Source organism: Alligator mississippiensis, chromosome 1 (genome assembly GCF_030867095.1).
Source record: "Alligator mississippiensis isolate rAllMis1 chromosome 1, rAllMis1, whole genome shotgun sequence".
In the NCBI taxonomy this organism is placed as follows: domain Eukaryota; kingdom Metazoa; phylum Chordata; order Crocodylia; family Alligatoridae; genus Alligator; species Alligator mississippiensis.
Genome location: NC_081824.1, coordinates 362,562,851 through 362,589,224, shown reverse-complemented (window position 1 = coordinate 362,589,224; position 26,374 = coordinate 362,562,851). Strand labels below are relative to the sequence as shown.

The following is a 26,374-nucleotide window of genomic DNA, read 5'->3' as shown; positions in this document are numbered from 1 at the left end:
TGGGTTCCAACAGATGCCCTTCTTTTTCCTGGTTTTATGCCTGACACTCAGTTCAGTTCTTCCTGAATTTCCTCATGAGTAGAGCACTTAGAAAATTGAAGATTTCTTGTCGAAAATTTGCAGCATGTGCGTGGATAAAGTATAATTTTTCATGGATTGCGGTCACAGACCACATGGGGAACATGTAGCTTATCAGTCTTAAGGCTGCCTCAAAGAAAAGAGAGAGCAGGGGACTTCAATTGACGCATCTGGGCAAACCCCAAACTGAGCTCTGTCCCTTCCCTTCTAGTCCCTCCCATCCTGAAGACAGCACTGGGGTGGGGTGGGTTGCTTCAGCCCAGCTCAGCTCAGCTCCCTGTCAGGGACTGACAGAAGTTAATGAAGGCTCTTTGCTTTGGAGTGCCTTCATTGGAACCCTCATGTAATGAGGGTTAATTTTTCATTCAATCAGGTACTTTTATTAAAGTCCTCTGCAGCTGTGTTCTTCAGGGCATGGCTGTAGAGCACTTTCAGGGGGCTGATCATGTGACAAAATATCATTTGTGCCAGTGCCCTTAGCATCTGGTAAAAGGTCATCAGCCCAAAAGGGTTAAGGCAATATCCAGGTTGTATATTCTTTATATCAGGTTGGGGTATGATTATGTAGCGAAAGCCTTTTTTACAAGGGTGCTGAAGACTCATGAGCCGAGATCCTGGTTTTCTCTGATTAAAAAAAAAAATCCCCAATTTTCAAATTAAAATAAAATACCCAAAATCCACATTTTTCCATAATTAAAATGAAACACCAGTAATATATAGACATATATCAGGCAGGCGATCAGGGAGGGTATGGGGCCTAGACATATATAGTGGTATTTTATTTTAATCATGGAAAAATGTGGATTTTTGGTTACTTACTTTAATCTGAAAATTAGGGATTTTTTCTTATCAGAGAAAACCAGGTTCCCTGCTTATGAGTCCCACTGACCTCTGTTGGAATTGAGTTTTCAGAACTTCTGAAACTCAGGCTCAGAATAAATTTCTGTACTGATTTTTACACCCTTTGCAAGCTAGTTGCTTTGCTGAAGAGTCATGATGTATTTTCTCATGGTTACAGCATAAAGGCAGAAACTAGGGGATCTGTTTTTAATTCCTGCTGTCATAGACTTACTGCATAATGTCAGGCAAGCCAGTTAAGCTCTTTGTTCCTCAGCTTGCCTCTCTGATGGTGAGACTAATACTGACCAATGTTTAGGAGAGTTCCTTAAGGAATTGACTGAATAGAACATCCTTATCTACTATCATAAGTATCTAATAGATCTGTGCAGACCATATCTGTGTTTTACTCCAGCATCAAGAATAAATCTTCTAACAAGTAATAAAAATGAAGGAAAAAAACACCTTCTAAATTAACTGTCACTCTATTCATTGGTAGCAGGGGCATAAACAATTTGTCTGTGATTGCCTGTCTCACTTCCCTATTGTAGTGCATTTGTTCTAGCTACCCTGTAATTACTGCATTGAATCCAGTGGAATAATCATTTGATTCATACTCAAATCATTTCCATGAGCATAATTTAATTCTTTCTGAACAGCTCATGGCATATTGTATGTGAAGTGGTGCTGATGGTACACTTCACAATGCAAAGCTATGTCAAGCTTGTGCCATGTTAAAATAGTTTTCTATATTGTATAAAGCCTGCTGGATACAGATGGTATTGTGTATGAAGACAGCCTCTACTGTGACCAGTATGATACCAGTTTTGGTGCTAGCCTACTACTGTGCTCTGATGGCTACACTCCTGAGTGAGGGACTAGAACATTCGGAGCAGGGCCCCCCACCAGGATGAGTGTGGTCAGCTAAATATGTCAGTGGGCATGTACCAATAGGCTCTGCCTTAGGGTACATGCAGACATTACTCTAACGTAGACCTAAGCACTGATCTGTATAGACATTGAGACAGGCTAGATCAGGCAAAAAATGGCTGGCCCAATCAAAGTTAGTTAATCTGAGGTGGTGAACTAAGATCAGAACGGGTTAGCCCAATCTGATGAATGCTCACATTCTGAACAAAGCCCTGGGGCTGGGAAAGCCCACCTGCTTGCTGAAGCCCTGTGGTTGTGCTCTTCCTACCCCTTTCCCCACCTTCCACAAACATTTGCACAAGCAGGACCCAATCTGTGATCACACAGTTTAATGTAAGCCACATGATTGTAGACCAAGTATAGAGAATGTGTACATATACCTTCAGCTATTGATGAGAACTCAGCTAAGAACAATCCTTAGATGCAGGCTGGCTTACAAGTACTTGACAGGTTTTGTTAAACCTTAGCTATTATGGTCAAGACTTGATGTGACATGGCATGGTGAATGAGTTTACAGTATTTTATTATATCAAGAAAGCTTGATTTTTGTTTGTGCTACATAATGCCATATCCCCAATGCTTTCAGTGCTTGTTCCTTTAAAATGAATAAGCTCAGTCATGACTTTAACATAGTGTTTTCAAGTTTTTATTTAGTGGGGAAATAATTTTATATTGGTAGACAGCAGGGATCCTGGTTTTCTCTGATAAATATATAGATACACATATAGTGGCATTTAATTTTAATCATGGAAAAATGTGGATTTTGGGTTACTTTTCTAAATCTGAAAATTGGGGATTTTTTTTTTAATCAGAGAAAACTAGGATCCCTGGTAGTCGGCCCCCTTCAAATGTGATGAGTTCTGCTGCCAAAGATTTTAAGGAGTATGATTATACCTTCTTGATGCCATTTTGGGAGATTGAGGTACGTGTTGAAGAGTCAGGATATGTAGGGCCAGATCCTATTCTACTTATTAGATGCCTACGCATAATCTTGTTCCACCTTGCCTGAGTTCCTGAAAATGTATGAATGCATATGCTTTTGTAACACTCTGTCATCTTAGCCTTAAGATTAAGTCCTAACACGACAATTTTACTTTAGCAGTTTCTCAGAGATTCAACTAGGGTAGAATAAGACTGCATATAAGAAACTGAGTCCATCTGGGTGTAACAGGTAGAATAGGATCTGGCTATTATGACTTAATTTCTCAAGTCAGGTGTATTATTGTAAACTGCACTTGCTTAATTGCATATGCAAATAGCCAGTAAGATGTGTTACTGAATACTTTTAAAGGCCAGAATTGTAAATATATATGTGGGGATTATGAAGCAATATTTTGTATATAATATTTTTATATTTTTAATATTTAATAATATTTTATTTAAATTAACGTTACCATTACAAAGATCATCCCAAACAGCCAAGCATCATCAAAGCGTAAAGATAATGTGTGGTTTAACAAGACTCAAGACTCTAAGCACAAATTAAAAAATATTTGTACCTGTGTACATGAAGTGTTTGATCTGCCTGCACTTGGCCACATCCCCCCCCCTCTCCAGAACACACATCCTGAGCAGGACAACTGGGTTCCAAGATGAAGAAAAGTGAACTAGAAATAGAAAGCTGTAGTTTATATATACAGAACTTCATATTATATCAAGTTTGGTAACAAATAATGATCAGTATGTAATCATTTTATTTGAGTGTATTCAACATTCATTGTTACCTGGCATAGTACACAAGCTTTTTGTTTTTTGAAGAACATGGCTTAAGTATGGCATGTATACTAGAGTTAAAGTAAAAATGAGTTTGAGTTTTTGTATTTGTTAGACAAGTGTCTATGAGAAAAGCATTACTTTGTTAATCACAATCAGTAGTCTCTGCTCAACAGCTTCATGCAGGGAGTTTTATGTGCTGAAGTGCTCTAGCAAATGGAAATTTATAACGTATCTTCCTACTCTTTGCTTGACTGTGCTGCTGTTACTTACTAGCTCTCCTTTAGTTGAAAAAAATTGAAAAATTGTTGCTAAAAAGATATAATTAGGTTATGTAGTAGTTATTTAACATTGCTGCAAAACTTTTTTTTTATTATACGTCAGGTTAAAACAGAAGGAAACAAAGGATTTCTGTTCTTGGGGATGCATACTTTGGAAACATGCATCTCTTGCTCAGTAGTTTCACCAGAACTTGAATAAGTGGTGATCACCTCCAAAGGCTTGGATATCTTAGACTTTAGCAGAGCTTACTGATGCACAAGAAACACCACACTTCAGTTTCATAAGATATTGCCTCTGTTATTCCAAATATGGTCTTGTTAAAAATGTTTGAGGTTCTTTCTAAGAAGAGAAAACTAGCTGAGAAACTATGAACTTTTCAAGAAAGGTGGATAGAAAACTATCCATATAGGCTGTATGGTAGAAAAGTGATATGTTTTGTATGTAATGAAAGTACTTCTGAGATGAAGGAATACAATATTAAAGCCTTGTACAACAAAGCATTTTGAATATAAGGTCACTGGTCAGTTTTATGATAGTAACATTTTTTTCAACTGAAACAAAATCTTTAAATTCAAAATGGAGACCATGCAGTTATTAACCAAGAAATCAAAGGATTTAGTGAGTGCTGTCAAAGCAACTTATCTGGTTAATCAAATGATTGCCATAAAGCTGAATCTTTTTTGTTTCTGATGGATAATTAGTCAGTGGTGACAATTTAAGGAATATTGCATCCTGAAAGTAGAATGCAAATTTAAAGTACTAATGTCAAGATTTACATTTTCCTGTTGTATTAACTACCTTGCTGTGAGAAATTATAATCACATATCAATAAACCAATGCATTTCTGTTTGTCTTTGGTGAAATTACTGATAATGAAGATACTCTATAGCTTGCAGTTTTAATTCAAGGAGTAGACAGTAAATTTACTCTTAAGCAGGAAGTAGATTCATGGTGAAGCATGAAAAGCACAGCTATTGGCCAAGTTTTGTTTGAAGAACTTAAAATTGTAATGGAACTTAGTCAACTTAGTGTTGTCTATGCATAACTATTATGACAGATCCCCACCTGTAATGTGTAAGGTAAGAAATGGTCTGGTTGTGCCATTTAAAAAACAAATGGGATCTTAAGCTATGGATTCTTCTGGGTTAATCATATACTACTGCATCATATACCAGGAAACGTTGTGCACAAAAGCACTTGATTTCAAACATGAGAAGAATATTATTCTGTCGGCAATCAACTTCATCAGATCAAAAGGCTTCAATTACCATCAGTTCCAACAACTGTTATCAGTCAGCCATGTAAAGTACTTTTAAAGTGCCTTTGTGATGTCCACAGGCTGAGCAAAGCTGGCATGCTGAGATGGACCTATGATCTTTTGGAAGAAAGAAACTATTCTTGAAAGGTATTTTTTGCCAGAATTAAGTGATAAGAAATGAAAATGTGATTTTACATTTTTAGTAGACATGGCTCATCATCTGAACAAATTTAATTTGAAACTTCAAGGGAAAGATCAATTTGTAAGGGACCACATATCAAGAGATTTTAAACAAAGTTGCATTTGGTGGAATCGCAAATGAAGGGGAAAAAAATCACTGCACATTTCCTGAGCTTGAGCAATCATGCAATTACTGACCTGCAGTAATCAAACGAGGCTACTAAACTAGTAGCAATATAACCAGCCTGCAAATACAGAATGAGGGGTTCCCGCTTTGTGTTTGTAGCCTGTGCTCCTCGCTGCTGCTAGAAATGCATGTGATGCATGAGTTTCAAACATGAAGGAAGACCCCTCTCTGTGGAAAATCCCTCCCCTCAATTCTACACTTTCAGATGCACTCTGGGAAATTCCCTGAAGAGGAGTTTCCCTCTGTGGATCCACTAGTATGGAGGGAGGAAATAGGAGTCCCTCTCCCCATCTTCCATGTTTGTAGATGCATGCAGAGGGGAAAATTCTTGCAGAGGGCTTTCCCAACACCTGCCTGCAAACACGAAGGGTGGGGGGAGACCACTACTCAAGGTGATGACCGCCTGCCCTTGCAGGCTCGTGGGGAAACCCCCTGCAGCAGATTCTCATGCTCCCCAACAAGAGGCTATGTCTACAAGTTGGAGCTTTCCCCCTGCTTGCATACATGCTACAAGTCAGACAGCAGCAACTGGGGATGCCTATAGACATCTCAAGAGTGTGATCAGCTTTGCAGTGACATAGAATCAGAGAAAATTAGGATTGGAGGTCATTGAGTCCAACCTACAGCTCAAAGCAGGACCATCCACAACTAAATTATCCCAGCCAAAGCTTTGTCTATCTAGGTCTTAAAAACCTCCAAAGATGGAGATCCCCCAACTTTTCTGGGTAACCTGTACCAGTGCTTTACTACCCTGCTAGTGAAAGAGATTTCCCTAAGATGTAACCTTAATTTCCTTTGCTTCAACTTGAAACCACTGCTCCTTGTTCTGTCATCTGCTACCACTGAGAACAGTGTAGCAGCTCTATCATTTTTGTAATAGATAGTCGAAGGCTGCTACTAAATCCCCTCAGTCTTCTCTTTGCTAGACTAAATAAGCCCAGTTCCCTCAGCCTTTGCTCAGAAGTCACGTGCCCCAGACCCTGAACCATTTTCACTGCCTTCTGCTGGCCTCTCTTCAATTTGTCCACATACTTTCTGTAGTGGAGGGCCCAAAACTGAACACAGTACTCCATATATAGACTTACCAGTGCTGAGTTACTTTCCTCAACTGCTGGCAGTACTCTTACTAATGCAGCCCAGTATGCTGTTAGCCTTCTTTGCAACAAGGGCACACTGTTGGTTTGTATTCAGTTTATTGTCCACTGGAACCCCCAAGTTCTTTTCTGCAGAGCTGCTATCTAGCCAATCAGTTCCCAGCCTGTTACTGGTGCACGGGATTGTTTTGTCCTAAGTGCAGGACTTTGGACTTCTCCTTATTGGACCAAAAGAAATCTCATGAGGTTCAATATTCAAATTTATCGTGGTTTCTCTGAATCCTAGTCCTACCCTCCAGCCTATCTATTACTCTCCCCAACATGGTATCATCTGAATACTTGCTGAAGGTGCACTCTATGCCATCTACCAGGTTGTTGATGAAGATATTGAACAAGTACAGATCCCAGGACTGACCCTAGCAGCACTGCACTTGATACTGGCTGCAAACTAGACACTGAGCCACTGAATACTACCCTTAAAGCCTGATGATCTAGCCAATTTTCTATCTACCTTACAGTCCATTCATCCAAGGCATACTTCCTTAGCTTGGTTGTGATAATGTTGTGGGAGACGGTATCAAAAGCCTTGCTTAAGTCGAGGCATAGCAAGTCCACTGCTCTTCCCACATCCACAGAGCCAGTTATCTCATAATAGAAGGCAATCAGGTTGGTCAGGCATGACTTGCCCTTGGTGAATCCATGCTGACTTTACCTAGTCACCTTCTTTTCTTCCAGCTGCTTAAAATTTGATTTCTTGAGGACCTTCTTCATGATTTTTCTAGGGACTGAGGTGAGACTGACCAGCCTATAGTTCCCTGGATTCTCCTCCTCCCCTTTCTTAAAGACAGGTGCTATATTTGCCCTTTTCCAGTCATCCAAGACCTCTTCTGATCACCACAAGCTTTCAAAGATGCCCAGCAGCTCTGCAATTGCATGTACCAAGTCCCTCAGCACCTGTGTATTTGTACATGCCTAGCTTTTCTAGATAGTCCCTAACCTGTTCTTTCACCACAGTTGGCTGCTCATCTTTTCCCCAAACCGTGCTGCCAAGTGCAGTAATCTGGGAGCTAACCTTGACTGTAGACTGCAGTAAGACTGCAGTAAAAAAGGCATGGAGTACTTCAGCCTTTTCTGCATCATCTGTCACTAGTTTGTCTCCCCATTCAGTAAGGGACACACACTTTCCCTGATCTTCCCTTTTGTTGCTGACATACTTATAGAAACCCTTGTTGTTACCCTTCATGTCCCTTGCTAGCTGGAACTCCAATTGTGCTTTGGCATTCCTGATTTCATCCCTCCATGCCTGGGCAATACTCTTATACTCCTCCCTAATCATTTGTCCAAGTGTCCACTTCTTATAAGTTTCCTTTTTATGTGTTATCTCATGGAAGAGTTCCCTGCTAAACCAGATCTTTTACCATACTTGCTAGCCTTCCTGTGTGTTGAGATGGTTCATTCGTGCACCATCAGTCAGGTTTCTTTAAGATACAACCAGTAGGGCTGTGTGAAATTTCATCACCAGTTTTGTTTCAATGCTGTTTCGACCTGTTTTGAGGTTGAAACAGAAAAATTGAAATGGAACAGACACGGTCAAAACAGCCTTAAAACAAAACAGGGAAAGTTGAAACGTTTTGCCGTTTTGACGCTGTTTCGCCGTTTCGCCCATAGGCTATCATGGGGAAGGTTGAAACAGCCGATAGCTTTGTCATTTCTAGCCAGGCTTGGATGAAACTTGCAGGAATGAGGGCATGAAGCGTGCCTAGTTTCAAGAAGATAGGTGTAGGGGGTTCAGAGAAACTGCACCTCAATGTCTTGAGAGCCAAACTTGTGTCACGTGTATGTGTTAAGCCACAGTGGGGTCAAAACTGCAGGCATGCTAGCCCCTGCTGAGGCCACAAAGTCTGCCAAGTTTCAAGGAGATAGGGGCAGGGGTGTTTGGGGGAAACTGTACCTCAAGCTTCAGACATGCAAAATTCATGACATGGGTGACAATTCATTGTTAAGGCACAGCAGGGTGAAAGCTGCAGGCATGCTAGCCCCTGCTGAGGCCACAAAGCCTGCCAGCTGTCAGGGAGCTAGGTGTAGGGCTTCTGGGTTCTGAGGCCCTGCACCTCTGGCTGCTGACAGGCAAAACTCGTGACATGGGTGCTTGTACAACTGCTGCCTCTCATCAGGCAGCAGGACTGAAGATCCCCCATCACTTGCCACCACAGACCTGTGGGTAATAATTGAACACAGTATGAACATGAGCCCGCAGTGCAATGCTGTAGCCAGCAGGGTGAACAATACGCTGGCATGCATCAATTGACGCATCTCCAGCAAAACCATTGCAAAGAAGTGATTCTCCTGCTCTACTTGGCTCTTCATGGCATTGATGAGACTGCAGCTGGAGTACTGCATCCAGTTCTGGGCTCCGCACCTTAACAAGGATGTGGTAAAGATTGAGAGAGTCCAGAGAAGGACTATCCATATAATCACAGACTTGCACGGCAAGCCATATGAGAAAAGGCTGAGGGACCTGGGACTCTTCAGCCTGAAAAAGAGAAGGCTGAGAGGGGACTTGGTAGCAGCCTACTGCTACATCAGAAGTGTACATCTAGGGCTCGGTGAACAACTGTTCACCAGGGCACCCTTGGGGAAAACTAGGAGTAATGGTTATAGTCTGGACACCCTAGTTGTGAAATAGTTTTTCCTAATGTTAATCCTGAAATGATCTTCCAGGAGTTTGGCCAATTCCTTCAGCTAGGAATAATGGTCAGTGTCATAGCTGAGCTGCTGGCACAGCTGTTTGAGCAGTCATGGTGCTCCGGCCAGGTCCCTGAGGATTGGAAAAGGTCCAATGTGGTGCCCATTTTTAAGAAGGGGAGAAGGGATGAGCCGGGTAACTTTAGGCCAGTCAATCTTACCTCTATCCCTGGGAAAATACTGGGGAAAAAAAAAATCAAAGAGCGCATTTGTGAAGGCCCAGCAGGGGAAATGGTGCTGAAAGGAAACCAGCATGGGTTTGTCACAGGTAGATCCTGTCTGACAAACCTTATAGCCTTTTATGATCAGGTCACACACTGCCTTGACACAGGAGCTGAGGCTGATGTCATCTACCTGGACTTCAAGAAGGCCTTCGACACAGTTTCGCATCCTATTTTCATAGGTAAGCTAGCAGGCTGTGGAGAGGATGCTTACCGAGTCGGGTGGGTGGCCAACTGGTTTAGGGACTGCACCCAGAGAATGGTGGTGGACAGGTTGTTCTCAGCCTGGAAGGAGGTGGGCAGCAGGGTCCTGCAGGGTTCAGTCCTTGGACTGGTGTTATTTAATATCTTCATCAGCGATTTGGACGAGGGTGCGGAGAGCACCCTCTCCAAATTTGCAGATGACACCAAGTTATGGGGCAAAGTTAATGCACTGGAGGCCAGGGAGCAGATACAGGCCGATCTGGACAGGTTGGATCAATGGGCAGAACGAAAGAGAATGCAATTCAACAAAGATAAATGCAAGGTACTCCACCTAGGGAGGAGGAATCCCCAGCACACCTATAGGTGGGGGGGTTGACCTCCTGAGCAGCTCAGCTGCTGAGAGGGATCTTGGAGTGATAGCTGACTCCAAGATGAACATGACCTGGCACTGTAATGAAGCCATCAACAAGGCCAATTGCACCTTGTGCATTAGCAGATGCATGACCAACAGATTGAAGGAGCTGATGCTCCTCCTCTGTGTGGCATTGATCAGGCCGCAGTTGAAGTACTGTGTTTATGCGCCGCACTTCAAGAGGGACCCGGAGAATCTGGAGAGGGTTCAGAAGAGGGCCACTCACGTGATTTGTGGGCTCTGTGAAAAACCCAATGAGAGGAGGTTGAGGGATCTGGATCTCTTCAGCCATCACAAGAAACGTCTGAGGGGAAACCTTGTAGCTGCCTATAAGTTTGTCAAGGGAGGACGACAGGGAACCGGAGATGCGCTATTTACCAGAGCACCCTAGGAGTAATTAGGAATAATAGGTGCAAACTAGTGGAGAATAGATTCAGATTAGACATTAGGAAGAAGAAACTTTATACAGTAAGGGTGGCCAGAATCTGGAATGGGCTACCAAGAGAGGTGGTACTATCACCTAACTTGAAGGTCTTCAAGAGGAGGCTTAACCTGGCTGGGGTCTTCTGACCTCGGTCCTCTTTCCTGCTGGGGCAGGGGGTGAGACACAATGATGCTTTGTGGTCCCTTCTGACTCTACAATCTATGAATCTATCTCCTTAACAGCTGGCAGGCTTTGTGGCCACAGCAGGGCCTAGCAGCCAGGCCTGCAGTGGTTACCCACCCCCTCTGCCCCAAACAGACACAGTTGCACAAGCACCCATGACATGAGTTTTGCCTGCCTGTGGCCAGAGGTGCAGGGCCCCGGAACCCAGAACCCCTACATCTATCTCCCTGACAGCTGGCAGGCTTTGTGGCTTCAGCAGGGGCTAGCATGCCTGCAGCTTTCACCCTGCTGTGCCTTAACACCAAATTGTCACCAGTGTCATAAGTTTTGCTTGTCCGCAGCTTGAGATGCAGTTTCCCCAAACCCCTGCACCTATCTCCTTGAAACTTGGCAGGCTTTGTGGCCTCAGCAGGGGCTAGGATGCCTGCAGTTTTGACCCCACTGTGGCTTAACATACACATGACATGAGTTTTGCTCTCAAGATTTTGGGGGTGCAGTTTATCTGAACCCCCTGCATTTATCTTCTTGAAACTTGGCACACTTCATGCCCTTAGAAGTATCTATTACTTTTGCAGGTTTCATCCAAATCTAGCTAGAAATGACAATGTTGTAGGCTGTTTCAACCTTCCCCATTATATCCTACGGGCAAAATGTTGAAACAGGGTCGAAACAGCAAAATGTTTCAACAGAATGGAACGGAACAGATGTTTTGACTCTAAAAAAAAGTCAAAACAGAACAATCTTCCATTGAAATGTTGAAAAGCTGGTTGAAACGGAACACTTCTGTTTCATACAGCCCTAACAACCAGATCTCCCCAGACTGGTCTCCTGCCCATCATTTTTCTGAGCAAGTTGAAGTCTGCTTTTCTGAAGTCCAGGGTCCTTACTCTGCTGCTCTCCTTCCTTCCTTTCATCAGGATCCTGAACTCGGTCATCTTGTGGTCACTGCTGCCCAAGTTGCTATTGACTTCTATGTTCCCCAACAGTGCTTCTCTTTTTGTGTGTAGTATGTCGAGAAGAACAGGGCCCCAGGTGGCTTAACACTTACACCAGGAAATTGTTCCCAACACTTTCTAGAAACTTTCTGGATTGCCTGAGCACTGCTGTATTGCCCTCCCAGCAGATGTCAGGGTGATTGGAGTCCCCCGTGAGAACCAGGGCCTGTGATTGGGGAACTTCCGCTAGCTGTATGAAGGAAGCCTCATCTACTTCATCCTCCTGATCTGGTGGTCTATAGAAGACACGCACCATGATGTCACCTTTGCTCTCCACTCTGACCCAAACCCAGAGACTCTTAACAGGCCCATTTCCAGTTTCATTCTAGAACTCTGAGCAATCATATAGCTCTTTTCCTTAAAGCACAACTTCTCCTCCTTCTCCCCTGCCTGTCCTTCCTAAACAGTTTATACCCTCTGTAGCAGGAAGCTTGGTGCTTCTGCTAATTTAAGAGCAGGCAGGATGAAAATAAAGTGGATGACAGGAGCACAAGCTCACAGGACAAATGACTGTGCTTCAAGGAGGACATCTGTTTCTAGCCAAAGATTGCAGCCATGGCCTTAGTCAATGATCTTCACTTGGTATAGCAAGTGCTTGTCCCGGGGTGGTCATGATGACCCCTGGTGGCCGCTCTGCCTTGGCTCCCTTTGGGGTCCTCTCCCTTTTCACTCACCTGTCATACCTAGATGTTGTTAATTTTTGACAAAAGGGAGGCTGTCTCAGGGCTTCCCAAGCCTGGTCTTACTGTTGGGACCACAGGTGCTTGTGGTCATTGCCTTAAGGGTTTCATGGGCTCCATCCTCCCCAGTATCCACTCCCAGGCCTCGCAGATGATTTCCTAATGCAACTCTTTGCCCTCTGGACCCCAGGCATTGGAGCTTCCCTCAACACACTCTAGTCCCCCCTGGGCACCAGACTCTCCTGGTCCCCCTCAGGCACCAGGCCTTTTCCTAAGTACTTAGACCTTTCTGGGATCAAGCTCTCTCACTGTCTGAGCACCAGGCCTATCTCTTCCAAGATCTCCTTTGCCCCTCTTGGGTGCTGGGCCCCTGGCCCTGTTCCCAAACATCTGTTCCAAGAGCTGCTTTGCCCCCTCTCAGGCACTGGGCCCTTAGCCTCTGTTCCCAGGCTTATCTGTTTCAAGGTCTGCTTCACCCCTTTGCTAGCTGGGCTTCAGACACCCTGGTCCTCTGCTCTGTGCTTCCCCTGTCCAAACTATGGGCTCACCTGTTTCTGTTTCCAGGCCTATTTGTTCTGAGGCCTTGCCTGTTCCTGGGCTCAGTGCTGCTTACGAAAGGTCAGATGTTATACTAGGTGCCCTGCTGCACCCTGGTTCAAGGAATTCCTCTCCCTCTGACTCCTGGGGCCAGACTGCCTGACCTGCTCAGGCCCTAGTCTGATATGGCTCAAGCCTGGCCCCCTTCTGGTCAGGTGTCTCCTTGACCAGCTCCTGCCACACCTGCAGGATGCTTCTCCCTCAGCCTTTTCTCTTAGTGACAGGCACCCTAAGCACCCTGTCACACCTGGAGATCAACAAGGGAAATTGCGCCTTGCTGATCTTACTTGATTTTTTTATATAGTTGACAATGAAGTGCTGATAAAACATTTACATGAGCTGGTGACAGCTCAAAATTAGGACTACACTTTCTTATCAGGGACATCCAGGAGAACAATGATGAACAGGTGCTTATCATCCCCTCAGGACCTTTCCTATGGGGTTCCATCTTGTCACCATTCCTGTTTAATATGTAAAAAATGAAGCTGCTGTGCAAGATTTAGAGTGAGATGCCATCAGTATACTGATGACACCCAACTCTACCCCTCCTTCTCTTCTGACCCTGGCCCAGTCTTTGTCCTTTCCTAGCACCTGACTACATTTGGAGACTGGATGTGGGTAAACCAGTTGAAACTGAATCCAGAGAAGATAGCAATGATGGTGATGAGCAGAAAATTTAACTTGGTGTAGGGAGGAGGGAGGGAAGGGGGGATATGCAGCTGGTGCAGAATGTGGTAGCCTACCTTCTGATGGGGTTGCATTGTCAGGAGCACATAATTGTAACACTCCAGAGACTACACAATTCCAGCTGCTGCTTTTGACCTATGAGGCCCTAAATGGCCCAGTCCCTACATACCTAAGGGATCACCTTCTCCCTTATGTCCCGTTACAGTCCCCCAGGTCAGCCACGAACAACCTCCTACAACATCATCAGTATACCAAGTCAACTTGCTAAAAATGTCTGTCAGGCTGTTCTCCACAGTTGCTCTTCAGCTCTGGAACTCCCTCCATCCTAAGACTTGCCTAAGTTTGGCCATCTTTCAAAAGCACAGTAAGAATTTTTTCCATTTGAGCAGAAATTTACTAAACAAAACTAGGATAAGATGTTGCCTGGGAAGGGGGAAGTTGGGGGTCACTCTTTTATCTTGCTGTTTTAGTTCCTTTTTAAGTTGTTTTGGTTCTCTTGTTGCTCTCCTATTTTTAAGCTATTCTTTCTCCTTATTGTAATGATTTTCATTCTAGGTCATTCAGTTCCACTGGGAGCTGCTTAGAGGTCTTTATTGTGTTTCCTCTCACTTCTTATTCTCTCTCTCCCCTTCTCTCTCTCTCTAATATTTCCTGTGTACAGTGTTAACATCACTTTAGCTTTTTTGAAATTATGCTGTAATTTACTACTGGAACTGACAGGTTGCTCTTAGGGATTTATATATGCAAGGGTTTAATCTAAAAATAGAGCAGCAAAAGGTTAGTTGCCAAAAATAGAGTAAAGCTCTAAGCAGACCAAGTAATTTCTTTTCTTTAGCTCTAAGATGATGACAGACCATCTTTTTTTACTTACTTTTCTATGTGGTTGTAAATAGATAAAATTATAGTTTGAATGCACTTTTTTTTAATTAGTTATATGGCAGACACTAAGTGATACATTTTCTGCATTATCTATATGGAAGGTCACTATTCTCTAGTATTCCCAGAATCATAAATTTACGTCACTCAGGATAAGAGAACATGTAATATTAATTAAACTTCTCCACCAACCCCCACTCCCCAGAAACTGACTTTTAGAATACTCCTGCAGTTTGGTCTACAAATTCATTAGTTAGGTACTTTGGATGAATGGTTATGCTAATACGTGCAGGTGTAAGCTATTTATAGCATTTCAGGAAAATATGTATCATAGTTGGAAATTATGAGTAAACAACAGTGAATTTTTAAAGGACTGCAACAGAATTTAGCGTTAGGGGAAAATTAGCTTAATTTCCTTTTAGTTGTGCATTTCCCTTGGCTTGCTTCTTTATCTTAAGAGGCACATACATTGATGTATATGGTCTTTCCAGCCTCATCTTCAAATTGCCTTCCAAACATGCACATAAATTGTGACCCTTAACATTGTCAACTTTTTTCTTATGTTATTTCCCTTAAAGTAAATTTCTTTTGGCTTTTATAAAGCCCACATTTCTCTTCAGACAGCTGCCCTCCTTATATGTGAACATTCCTTGTGCTAGAGGCTAGACTAGTGCAAAGAAGTATACCTTAATCCTCCCTGCATCAGCTTGTTTAAATAAGGATAGTTCTGCATTTTAAATTTTAAAACTTCATACAAATTTAGAGTTCCTGTATTGAATAACAATTCTACTTATTTTACAGCTTGCTCATAAAAAACTTACGAGCATCCAGCATTATTTAAGAGCAGGTAACTTGTGTTCAAGGATATGTAAGGAAGATAATTTTCATTCAATATTTTATAGTAGTAGTTTGTTTATAGCTTTTACTAAAGCAATACAATTAAATGAAAAATAAAATATATAAATGAATAGTATTTTTTTTGCTAAAAGCATGCAATAAGATTATACATTCTACCAGCTTAAACCAAATTAAAACAGAACATAGTGTATGATGATACAAAAAAAAAAATCAATAAAATAAAACAGTGGACAGTACAGTAAAGTAGGGCAAATTATTTGATTTTGGACCTTATTCTTTGTGCAAGGCATGCAAATGCATCTAAGGAACAGGCTCTGAGTTTGAGAGAAACCAATTTTTTTTTGGTACAGCTGTTACCCCACAGCCTTACTACAGACAGAACTGCTCCTGGCATCCCCACATACTCCGTCAAGCCCAGCCCCCAAAGTGCTTATCACTGCCATTTATGCATTGCTGCTGCTACCATAAATGCCCTTTGGTTCCATTCTATGCCCTGTTGTTCCACATTTTTTCCATGCTCAGACTCCCTTTATTCCCCAGACCTATCAGACCTCACCATTCTTCTCATGACCACTGAGTCCCACCCTGACCCCTCAGCATCCCCTCCTCATGCCCCACTGAGCCCTTCCCTGACTGTCTGAGCATTCAAACTTCATTATAGCCCCTGATATGCCCTAGGCCCCCCTCACCCACAATCCCTTTTGCTCCCAAACACCCTCATGCCGCAGACTCCCCTACACCCTGAGTCCCAAACTCCGTATGCCTTTCACACCTCCCTACCCCTACAATGCCCCAACTCTTCCTCAACTCACACCCTCTACCCTATGGACTTCCATTCCCCCAAATCTCCTTGATACCCATGATCCCCCTCCCCCATTCTGTTTCTTGGTGCCCCAGGAGCCCCTTCCTCTCAAATCCCTCCAAAATAATTGCCCCTGATCTCTCATGGCCCCTGACCATGAGGCAGGGCTGTAACTGCTTCCCACCCTACTACCCCCCATTGTTCTGCCTCTCCTTGCAACTTGCACACAGCCAGTGTCCACTGTCCTCCAACCTCAACAAAAGGGGGATACTGTTGGGGTCAAGAGGGAGACTCACTCCAGCCATTTGCAATATTCCTACCTGGGGAAACCAAGTAGTCTGGATCCACCCCGCCCAGCTTTGTACTGCTGTGGCTGCACCACTGGCTCAGCCTCCAACAGCCTCCATGATCTGCTGCAATGAATAACCCAGGAAAAGGTGACTGCAGTAGCTTACCTCTTTATGTCACCTTTACAACTTCTTCCTGGTTCTGACTGCTGCATCACTGCATAGCTCAACCTGCTTTTAGACTTGCCCCTCCCCTCCTTGTCTCTGATTTTTTGTGGGTTTGAATCTCCTAGGAAAAAAGCCACCCTATACAGTTCCTAGGTAGCAGCCCACCTTTATTGGACATGCAGGGGGGTGATCAGAAAAATGTTACCAAGAGCAAACAACAAATAGGATCATTGTAGAAGAAGGGAGAGCTTGATTAAAAGAAGAACAAGTGTTATTAACACCTTGGAGTGAAGAAATTAGCAGAAATTAAGTAGCTAATAATGAGCCCTAAATCAGTTGACTCCCTCAGCTTCAAGTGAAAAGAAATGTGACTGTCCCTGCCTAGCAGTTTAAAAACAAACTTTCAGTGAAGCAGGAATCAAATGTGTGTGTGTTGGGGGGGGGGGGGGGGGGCAGAATGATTGCACTCCCAGAAGTCCTCCTGGATCTGCTCCTGGATACCACCTGTCCATGACAATTACAGATCTTAGTACAGTGAATCACATCTAGTAATGGCCTTTTGTTGTTTGTAGTTTTGTACCACAGATGAGTAGGTTTCTGAGCCAAAAGTGTGCTTGATTAATCTCAAAAAGGAGAATTTCAAGAAAATCTCACTGCTCTGCAGAGCTGGCCTTACAGGTGGGTGATGTGGGCGACCACTCATTGCTGCGCTCATGGGGGTGCCATACACATACACACACATATGAGCAACCTGCACTCGGAGAAGCAGTCTTCACCTGTTCCACCCTGGTCACTCCTAACCACAGGCTAGAGAAGCAGTGCCTAGACCTGCCTCCCCCCCCCATGTCTCGCTGCTGCTTAGGAGGACCTGGGCACATACAGGTGGGGTTGTGCCTGCTTCTGTCCACTTGCTTTGCTCCTGCATAGCAGCAGTGGTACCTTCCTGGAGCACCATGCCACTCCACCTTCCTACCAGATTGCACCCCATGCTCCTGCCTTTGCCTCCAGCAGTGCCACTAATTGGGGTGGAAGGGAAAGAGGCCACCAAAATACAAGTTCACCCAGGGCACCATCTCCCCTAAGGCCAGCCCTGACTGCCTGCATATCTGTTTATAAACATATCTGGTTATATGTTGGCATCTTTAATTCTTAAACTTACGCATTGTTTTAATATAAGGAAATATTGGGTCAGTGATTCTCAGTACATTTCCCAGGCCATTTATCTGGAGTAGACTATAGATGATGTTTAACCACTCAAAGAAGGGTTTATTTTTAGGAAAGGCTTCTAAAATATACTTATTAGGGTATCTGGTAAGCATAAAATATATGTTTCATCCAATAATTTAGAATTTTATTTGAGCTAAAGTGTTCACATCAGTCCCATTTCAGGGTGCATGAGTCCCCCTCTCATAGAAATAGAGAGAGACAAGATGTTATTCACCCTCTCCTGTGTCACTATAAGGGACAGGTCTTTCAACTCCTGTATTTATTCTTCTGTGCGCTCCCCCCCCGCCACCAATCCTCCCTGGTCCATTTCTTTCTTTGTGCCAATTCTTATTTCACCCTTTGTCAAGATGTTCATGTGTACTTATTTCATTTGCCAAGTTTACACACCTGCATTTGTTATCTTTGTCTAATTAGTAAGTTCTTACTTTTTATGTTTGTCATTGAGTTTTTTAGCTGCTGTTTTTGCACTCCATTCAGTGTATTTTTGATCATTAGTATATTTTTATTTCTTTTTCTTTCTTACAGGGTCATTGCATAGTCATGAGGCCCTTTCTTCCCATGCTGCTTTTCAGCACATTAGCTTACTATAGATTAGCACAACTATGGCCCAGCACAACCGGAACTCCTACAGTAAATAACAATTAACTATAAGAGAGCTTTTCATTGATGTTATTGTCAGTTTCTTCCATAACTTTAAATGACCTCTGGAAATCTGTCTTTAGATCTACAAAGTCTATGTATAAATGATTTAGTCTTTTAACATTTTTAGATGCTAACTAATACAATGCTAAGCAATACTGCATGCAAGAATAACCTTCTTTGAAACCAGCCTGCTTTTCTCCCAAAAGTTATTTTCAGAAATCCACTTCTGAAAATCAAAAAGAAAATGTCTCTGTAGCAAGGTTTGGGTTCCAGGGGTGGCCGCAATGCCCTCTGGTAATCATGCAATCCCTACCCTGCTCCAGCTCTAGGATACCCTCCCCTTCTCACTCTCCAGCCATGTCTTGATGATCAAAAGGGAGGCTGCCTAAGGGTCCTAGAGAGAGCCCTTCTCTTTCTGACAGCCATCAGGTCCCACCCAGACTCCACTGGTCTCATTTCTGCACCTCTTGGGCTAAGTGGACCCTCCTGACCCATCTTTCTCTTGCAGGGCACCTGTGGCCTTAAGGGCTATTCACAGCCTTTCACCTCTGCTACAGCCATGCCCATGTCTCATAGGTGTTACTGTTTAGCCACTCTCCCTTGTTGAGGCTTAGGTCTTCCTGGCCTCTGCCTCTTTGCTTTCACTGGGCCTTCAAGCGTAGGCCCACTGTTCAGGGCCTGCCTTCTAGCCTGCCCGGGTACAGGGCCCCTTGGCCCTGTCTGTGCCCTGCTTGGGCATGGGGCCCCCTGGCTGTCTGGCTTCTCCCTGGGCTTTGCTTAAGCCAGCTCAATGTCCTAAGCCCCCAGTTCTTGGCAGTGCTCATAACACTCGCGTGCCCTCAGGCCCTACTGGGACCTCTGTACTACCCCTAATAATTCCAATCCAAACTACCAGTTTAAAATGTAACAAAGGAATAAACACATTGGCTATAATACAAACTAGACCTGCTGTAGGTCCAAACATCAACAGTAGCTTACTATCTGTGCCTCCTAGCTTCCCCTTACCTGGGTTGTATTCCTCTTGTAGCAAGCCTTCAGTGCAATACTTGCATTACGGGGGCATTTCAGGAGTCACCAGCACTCTCCTGCAACTTTCCAGACCAGGAGCTCTGCTTTTGGCAGCTTGCAGAGCCTGACTGCACCTCTTGCTCAGACTGTGGGCTTATGTACTGCCTAAACCCTGTCTCTTCTGATCAGGTGGTGCCTCCTTAGCAGGGATCCTGGTTGTCTGTGCTTAAAAATTGCGAAGTCTCTAATTTAAAAACCCCAAATCCATATTTTTTTTTAAATTAACCCCTGCATACACACATAGATAGATAGCTAGATAGATGTGTGTGTGTATGGGGAGCTTAACTTTAAGAAAAATGTGGATTTTTCACATATCTATCTATCTATCTATCTATCTATCTATCTATCTATCTATCTATCTATCTATCTATCTATCTATCTATCTATCGGGATATGTGTGTGTGTGTATCACTTGACCACAATGTTTTATTGATATATTTACAATTTTTAAGCAATTAGGAAGTCTACCAGTGCCTCAATCACTATAATAAAATAAATTCTAAATACCTCTATATTTTGGCTTTTGATTTTGGATTTTTTATCATAGAAAATCAGAGCCCCTCCACCCCCTTTGCTCACTAGGACATGGGTCCAGCTGTGGCTGTCCCCCCACCCCTCTTCTTTGTGGCACTGAGCAGCCCTGATATGCCATTTCCCTGCTGATGCCCCTCATTCCCTACTTACAGCCCCCTGGGTCCTTCTGTTGCCCCCTCACTCCCCAACCACAGCCTCCTACCCCCAAGCCCTGCTAGAGGGTGCCCCCAACTGCCAGGGCTCCTGGACCAGGGACCCGGGTCTGCAGGCCCCTGCCTACCCCCAGCAGTGCCTGAGCCCTGGCTGCTGGTTGTGGGAGGCAGCAGCTGCTACAGCAGAGTGGAGCACAGAGCTCGGCTCCCTCCCCCCCCAAAGGTGGCACAGCTGAAGTGGAGCCTGTAGGGGGGCTGATGTTGGCTGGTGGAAGTGGGCTTGGGGCTCCCCACCCTGCTGCCCTCCCCATGGGGGCCTCCACAGCCCAGCATGCAGGACCCAGTGTGTCAGGGAAGAGAGGGACAGGGAGGCATTGTGCCATCATTGGGAGCGCTGCACCAATATGGCAAGGCATTGTCTACCTACCCAGCAGGAGTTGGGGGCACAATTCTGTACTGCCACCCCTGCTGCTGCTGGGTGGGTGTAGGGCTCCCAGAGGTGGCACCAAGCTTTGCTGCCCCACTCTGCCACACCAGATCCCAGCTGCTGGGCCATGGAGGCTGCTGAGGGGAGGGCAGCAGGGTGGGGAGCCCATATCCACCCCTGCCTCATACATAAATCAGAGGGGCATGTGCCTCCCATATTCCCCCAGGAGAGCTCGCGGTGGCAGGGAGTGAGTGTGCATTCCCACCCTGGCCCGGGGCCCATGCACTGCCCCAGCCCCAGGCCAACTCCCTCCCTCCCTCACTATGGGGACCTCAATTTTCTCCCTTCTCCAGACTTACCTGCAGGAGCTGCTCTCATGCTGGATCTCTCTGAACTGATTCAGAGGGTTCCAAATCAGTTCAGAGAGATTAAAGGGCTCTCTGATTCAGTTTGGATTTGGAGATTTGGCTGCTGACCCAGGCCAAATCTCCGCCACATTAAATCAGGGACCGAAGCTTTGCACAACCCTAGTGGGAGCACTATAGGGCTGAGTTGGGCTGGCCCCACATACTGCCACCACTTGTGGCCAGAGAATGAGGTGGGAGCTGCATGTTATGCGGCCAGGTGGGGCTGGCCCTATACCCTGTCACCACATGCAGCATGGGGACTGGGGTGGGAGTGCAGAAGTTGTGTGTTACGGGGCCAGGTGCAGTTGGCCCTGCTTACTGCCACCACTTGCAGGTCCAGGGACTGGCACACTCCAGGGACTCCAAAGAAACTGACACATACCTGCCCCACCCCGCCACCATACCCCCAACATACAACCACATCCTTCCACAGCTCCCACGCACTCCCACCCCCCACTGTAATTCCACGCACACTTACACCTCCCACAGCCCCCCACACACCCACACCCTCCCACATACATTCCTACTCCCCATACCATAACCCCCCACACCCACAGCCCCCACCCCAACCACATAGCCCTCCACACCTACCCCCATCCTGCCCCACACACCCCAGCCACCACACCCACACTGCACCCCCCACCACACACAAATCCACTCCCCAACCACCCCCCAATACACCCTGTTATCTTTACACACACACAATATATAAGAGTAAGACTGTATTTTGAGCTATTATGCAATAATCTCTAGATACACTATGCAAACACACATAAATCAGGACAAAACATTTTTTAAATAAAATTAAAATAAGTCATAGTAGGTGTTGGATTTTTTTAGTATATAATTTGCTTTCTTTCTGGTTTCAAGATGGCAGCACCTTCCCTCCCAAAAGGAGTACTTCCAGGGCAAGGGGAGGGATTTCCAGTGGCAAAGGTCTGGGGTTAGGGGTGAGACTTCTAGTCCCAAAATGATGATCAGGGGGGTGGGGGACCTGTCAAGGGGTGGGGCTACCCTTGTGGCCCTTGACAGACCACCAAACTCATTAAACAGCCCTTTAGCTGAAATAATTTCCTACCTCTGCTCTTTTGGCTGCTGCTTCTCTCCTTAAAGTAACAGGATCCCCAGGATCCCTGTTACAATCTCTCAAATATTTTGACTGAAACACACAAAGACTAGTAGGATGATATAATAAAGCATCTCTTTTATCACCTATTTTAAAAATTGGGACTATAATATTGTCATTCCAATACTTTGGATAAATGCCTTTTGAAATAATTATATTAAAACTGGACACCACCAATCAATTACTTCCTTAAGGGTTTTTTTGAGGGGAGGAAATCAAGGCTGAGGGCCTTTCCATTACTCAGTAAGGATATGTATCATCTTACTTGAGATTCAAGGTGAGATAATGACATGCTTGTAGCTTAATGGATAACGTTTCCTTCAACAAGCACACCCAGAGAGTGGTGGTGAGCAGGTCGTACTCGACCTGGCGGGATGTGAATAGTGTGGTCCCCCAGGGCTCAGTCCTGGGGCCTACACTGTTCAACATATTCATCAGTGACTTGGACGAGGGGGTGGAAAACACATTGTTCAAGTTTGCCAATGACACCAAGATATGGGGAGAGGTAGGCACACTTGAAGGGAGAGAGAGGCTGTAGACAGACTACAGAAGTGGGCAGATGGTAATAGGATGGGGTTCAATGTAGATAAATGCAGGGTGCTGCACCTTGGAAGAAGGAATCCACAGCATACACACAGGCTGGGGAGCTCCCCCCTTGTGAGCACAGAGGTGGAAAGGGATCTTGTAGTCATTATTGACTCCAAGATGAACATGACCCGCCAATGCCAGACCGCAGCCAGCAAAACCAACCGCACCTTGTCATGCATCCAAAGATGCATCTGAAGCCGGTCCAGAGAGGTGATACTCCCCCTCTATGCAACATTGGTCAGGCCACAATTGGAGCACTGCATCCAGTTCTGGGCACCGTACTTTAAGAAGGATGTGGCCTGTCAGAGGAGGGCCACCTGCTTGGTTGGAGGGTAGCAGGACAGGCTCTATGAGGAGAGACTGAGGAACTTGAACGGAGCAAACGGAGGCTGAGGGGAGATTTGGTGGCCGTCTACAAACTCGTTAGGGGAGATCAGCAGCAAATAGGAAGGGCCCTGTTCCCCCCAGCACCACCTGGGGTGATGAGGAACAATGGCCAGAAGCTACTGGAGAATAGGTTCAGGTTAGAGATTAGGAGGCACTATTTCACTGTTAGGGTGGCTAGGATCTGGAACCAACTTCCTAGAGAAGTGGTCCTTGCTCCTACCTTGGGTAAATTAAGAAAGAATTTGAATGAACACCTGTCTGGGGTCATGTGATCCCAGCATGTGCTCCTGCCGGGGGGTGGGGGTGGGGGGGGGTCAGACTAAATTATCTGTTCAGGTCCCTTCTGACCCCAAACTACTATGAAACAAGAAACTATTATTTCCTTTACCATCCGTTTATAAGTTGTTAAACTTATTTAAAAAAAACTTAGCACAATAAAACCATGTATCTTCAGAAATATAAACATTAGGAATTTAAAGTATTTTTTTTGTCATTTGACTCTAATCTTTGATTATCATTATTTTTCCTTGCAGCTTCTGGTTCCTCCTATAGCCTCATTTGATATTGTTTCTTCTTTTTAAAAAGTATTTCTTTTCATAGTTTATTTTTATCTTCTTTATCTGTTGGAAGCTAGCACAATCATTTTGGACTTGTATTCTTCCAAGGTTTTGGTTAAATCATCTTTAGTTTTAAAGCAGTCCCCATCAAACCACGGTTTATTCCACCAATATTGCTTACTCCCAACAAAGACTCTTTCTTTTGTGTGCTGTTGAACAACTGTTTCATACTGAGTAGTTGCTTTTGGGGTTCATATACTTTGAGGATATATGATGTGGCCTAGAAAATATCTCTGAATACAGCAACACATTTCTTTTGTAACTCATTATTCCATTTGATTTTCTTTTTATTAACTACTAATTTGGGGGCTAGTTATATAGTCTTTGGAGGAAGACTTCCTCTAAAATTCTAATGGAATTTTTAGAGAAAGGAAAGTAGTAATTTTTCACATTTGGTAAAAATTCAAATGCTTTATACTTCTATCACATATATCGTTCTCTTGGTATGTAATCTGTCATGCCTACAGCTTTTAATTGCAACAAATATGGATGTCCCAGGCACATCATTTTCAGTTTGTCCATTAAATATTCTAAAATTCTCTTCAGCAATAAATTTCAAGAGATATCACTTTCCTTCATTTTACTATATCATCACATAAGAGTGGTGGAGGATTCCCCATATTTAATTTATTACATCTTCATTATAATGGATGTTGATCCCACCAATTCTAGCATTAAAATCACCTGCTATTATTATAATCTTTTATTTCTGTCTCCAATACAACTATGGCTGATAAAAATAGAGGAGGAAGCTTTTGATTAGTCATATTCTGAATTGGTCACTTTATCATTTGTAATAAAGTTCTCACTATTTAGGGTGTTTGTTGTTAGGCCTGTTACTTGAAATGTCTTTGTTTATTAGTTTTTCATCAGTTGCATTAAATAAAATATCATGTTCATCTGATTTAAAATAACAGATTAATTTCTTAATTGTGGTTAATTCATTTAAAAGTGTTTTTTTTTCTTTCTTTGTTTCTGGCAATCACAAGAACTAATGAAGACATGAGAGCTATTTAAGGCGTTTGACAATCTGGGGCATCCTTATTGCCTTCATTTTCACAGTGTAGGGCTATTTCACATATCCAGGTCTTAATGGATAGAACCAGGGAGTGAATTAAAATTCTCACTCAAATTGTAATCAGGAGCAGGTGACAGTTGTGGATTTGATAAATCTATATTAAAATTTAGTTTTTCCATGGTGCCTATAGTTGGTGATGTGAAAAATACATTTTCTTCATCATAAATCTTTTCTTTTCACATCTTAATTTATGCAAATTGTGTCACTGGACTGTTAGTGGGGGGTATTACTGAATTAGGAAGAAAAGAATATTTTTAGGCCTTCTTAACAATACATTTTGTAATTTTCAGCAGTGTCAATCAATTTCTGTTTACTGACAGAAAAAGTATAGAAACATCTTCTTATATATATTTGCACTTGAAATGTAGTTAAATGCCTAAAAGGCACTAAAATTGTGGATTCCCATTTCAATGGGCATAATTTTCCATTTAAAATTAATGGGAATAATTTTAAATTATATCTAGCTCAAATACTTAACTGTGTATAAAATACAGAAAAACTGGAAGCCCTGCAAGTCAATCTGCAGTCAGTGAAGCAAATTGGGCTCTGTTCTTTTCATATGTTGTCATAGGGATATTAAAGCTGTACAAACCAAACTTAGGAATTTATTAGTATTTCTATATTTTTTTGTCTTTAGTGACACCCAGAGAACCCAAGTGCAAATCCATGGGTGTAACTGATTGTACCCTTGTGAAGAATTCTGTTAATATGATAATTTACATTAGTACATTCTACTAATGAAATTGATTCTGACTCACTTGGAGTTTAAGATATTAAAAAGGAAAAACATTTTTGTCACTAAATTTGATATATCTAACTCTGATTATCCCTAGGGAGAAGCTTTGTTGAGTAAGATTGGGCCTGTATATTGTGTTGTATACAATTAGATTGTATATTTAAAGCCTGAAAAATTCCTGGAAAATGGCCAAAGTATCAGTATCATAGCAAATCATGTTCTACATCACTGAACTTATATTTTACCAAAATATTGGGACCTATATTTCAAAAAAGGTATTTTTAAAATAGGAACATTTAAGAATAACCAACATGGTAACGAAAGAGGCTTGTATTTCTTATTGGTGTAGTTCCCATGCCTTTTATGCTAATAAATTTTCAAAGAATTCAGAGAAAATGCAGGTAATGGAACTTTCACCTACTGTTGGCTATAGATGGTTGATATGTACTTGGAAAGTTTTCATATGGCAAATCAGCATTGAAGATGATGAGCCATAAGTAGAAAAGAACTTGGTTCACTGAATTGAGCATCTGTCTGAAATTGTAGAACAATTAGCAGAATACCCATCAGATCATTACATATTCCTTGGCTTATTTATTGTATCTTGTAATTAGTTTGACAAGGATAATGGGCAAACTTTCTAATTTTGGAGATGTGATTAAAGTAAATTCAACAGCAAATACTAAA

The 26,374-nt window shown here is 43.3% G+C and overlaps 1 protein-coding gene across 1 annotated transcript in view; it reads left to right on the top strand.

The window, feature by feature from the left end:
- The window catches only part of ITGBL1 (integrin subunit beta like 1), a 308,943-nt gene that overhangs the window by 50,856 nt on the left and 231,713 nt on the right, over positions 1–26,374 (top strand). The window lies entirely within an intron of this gene.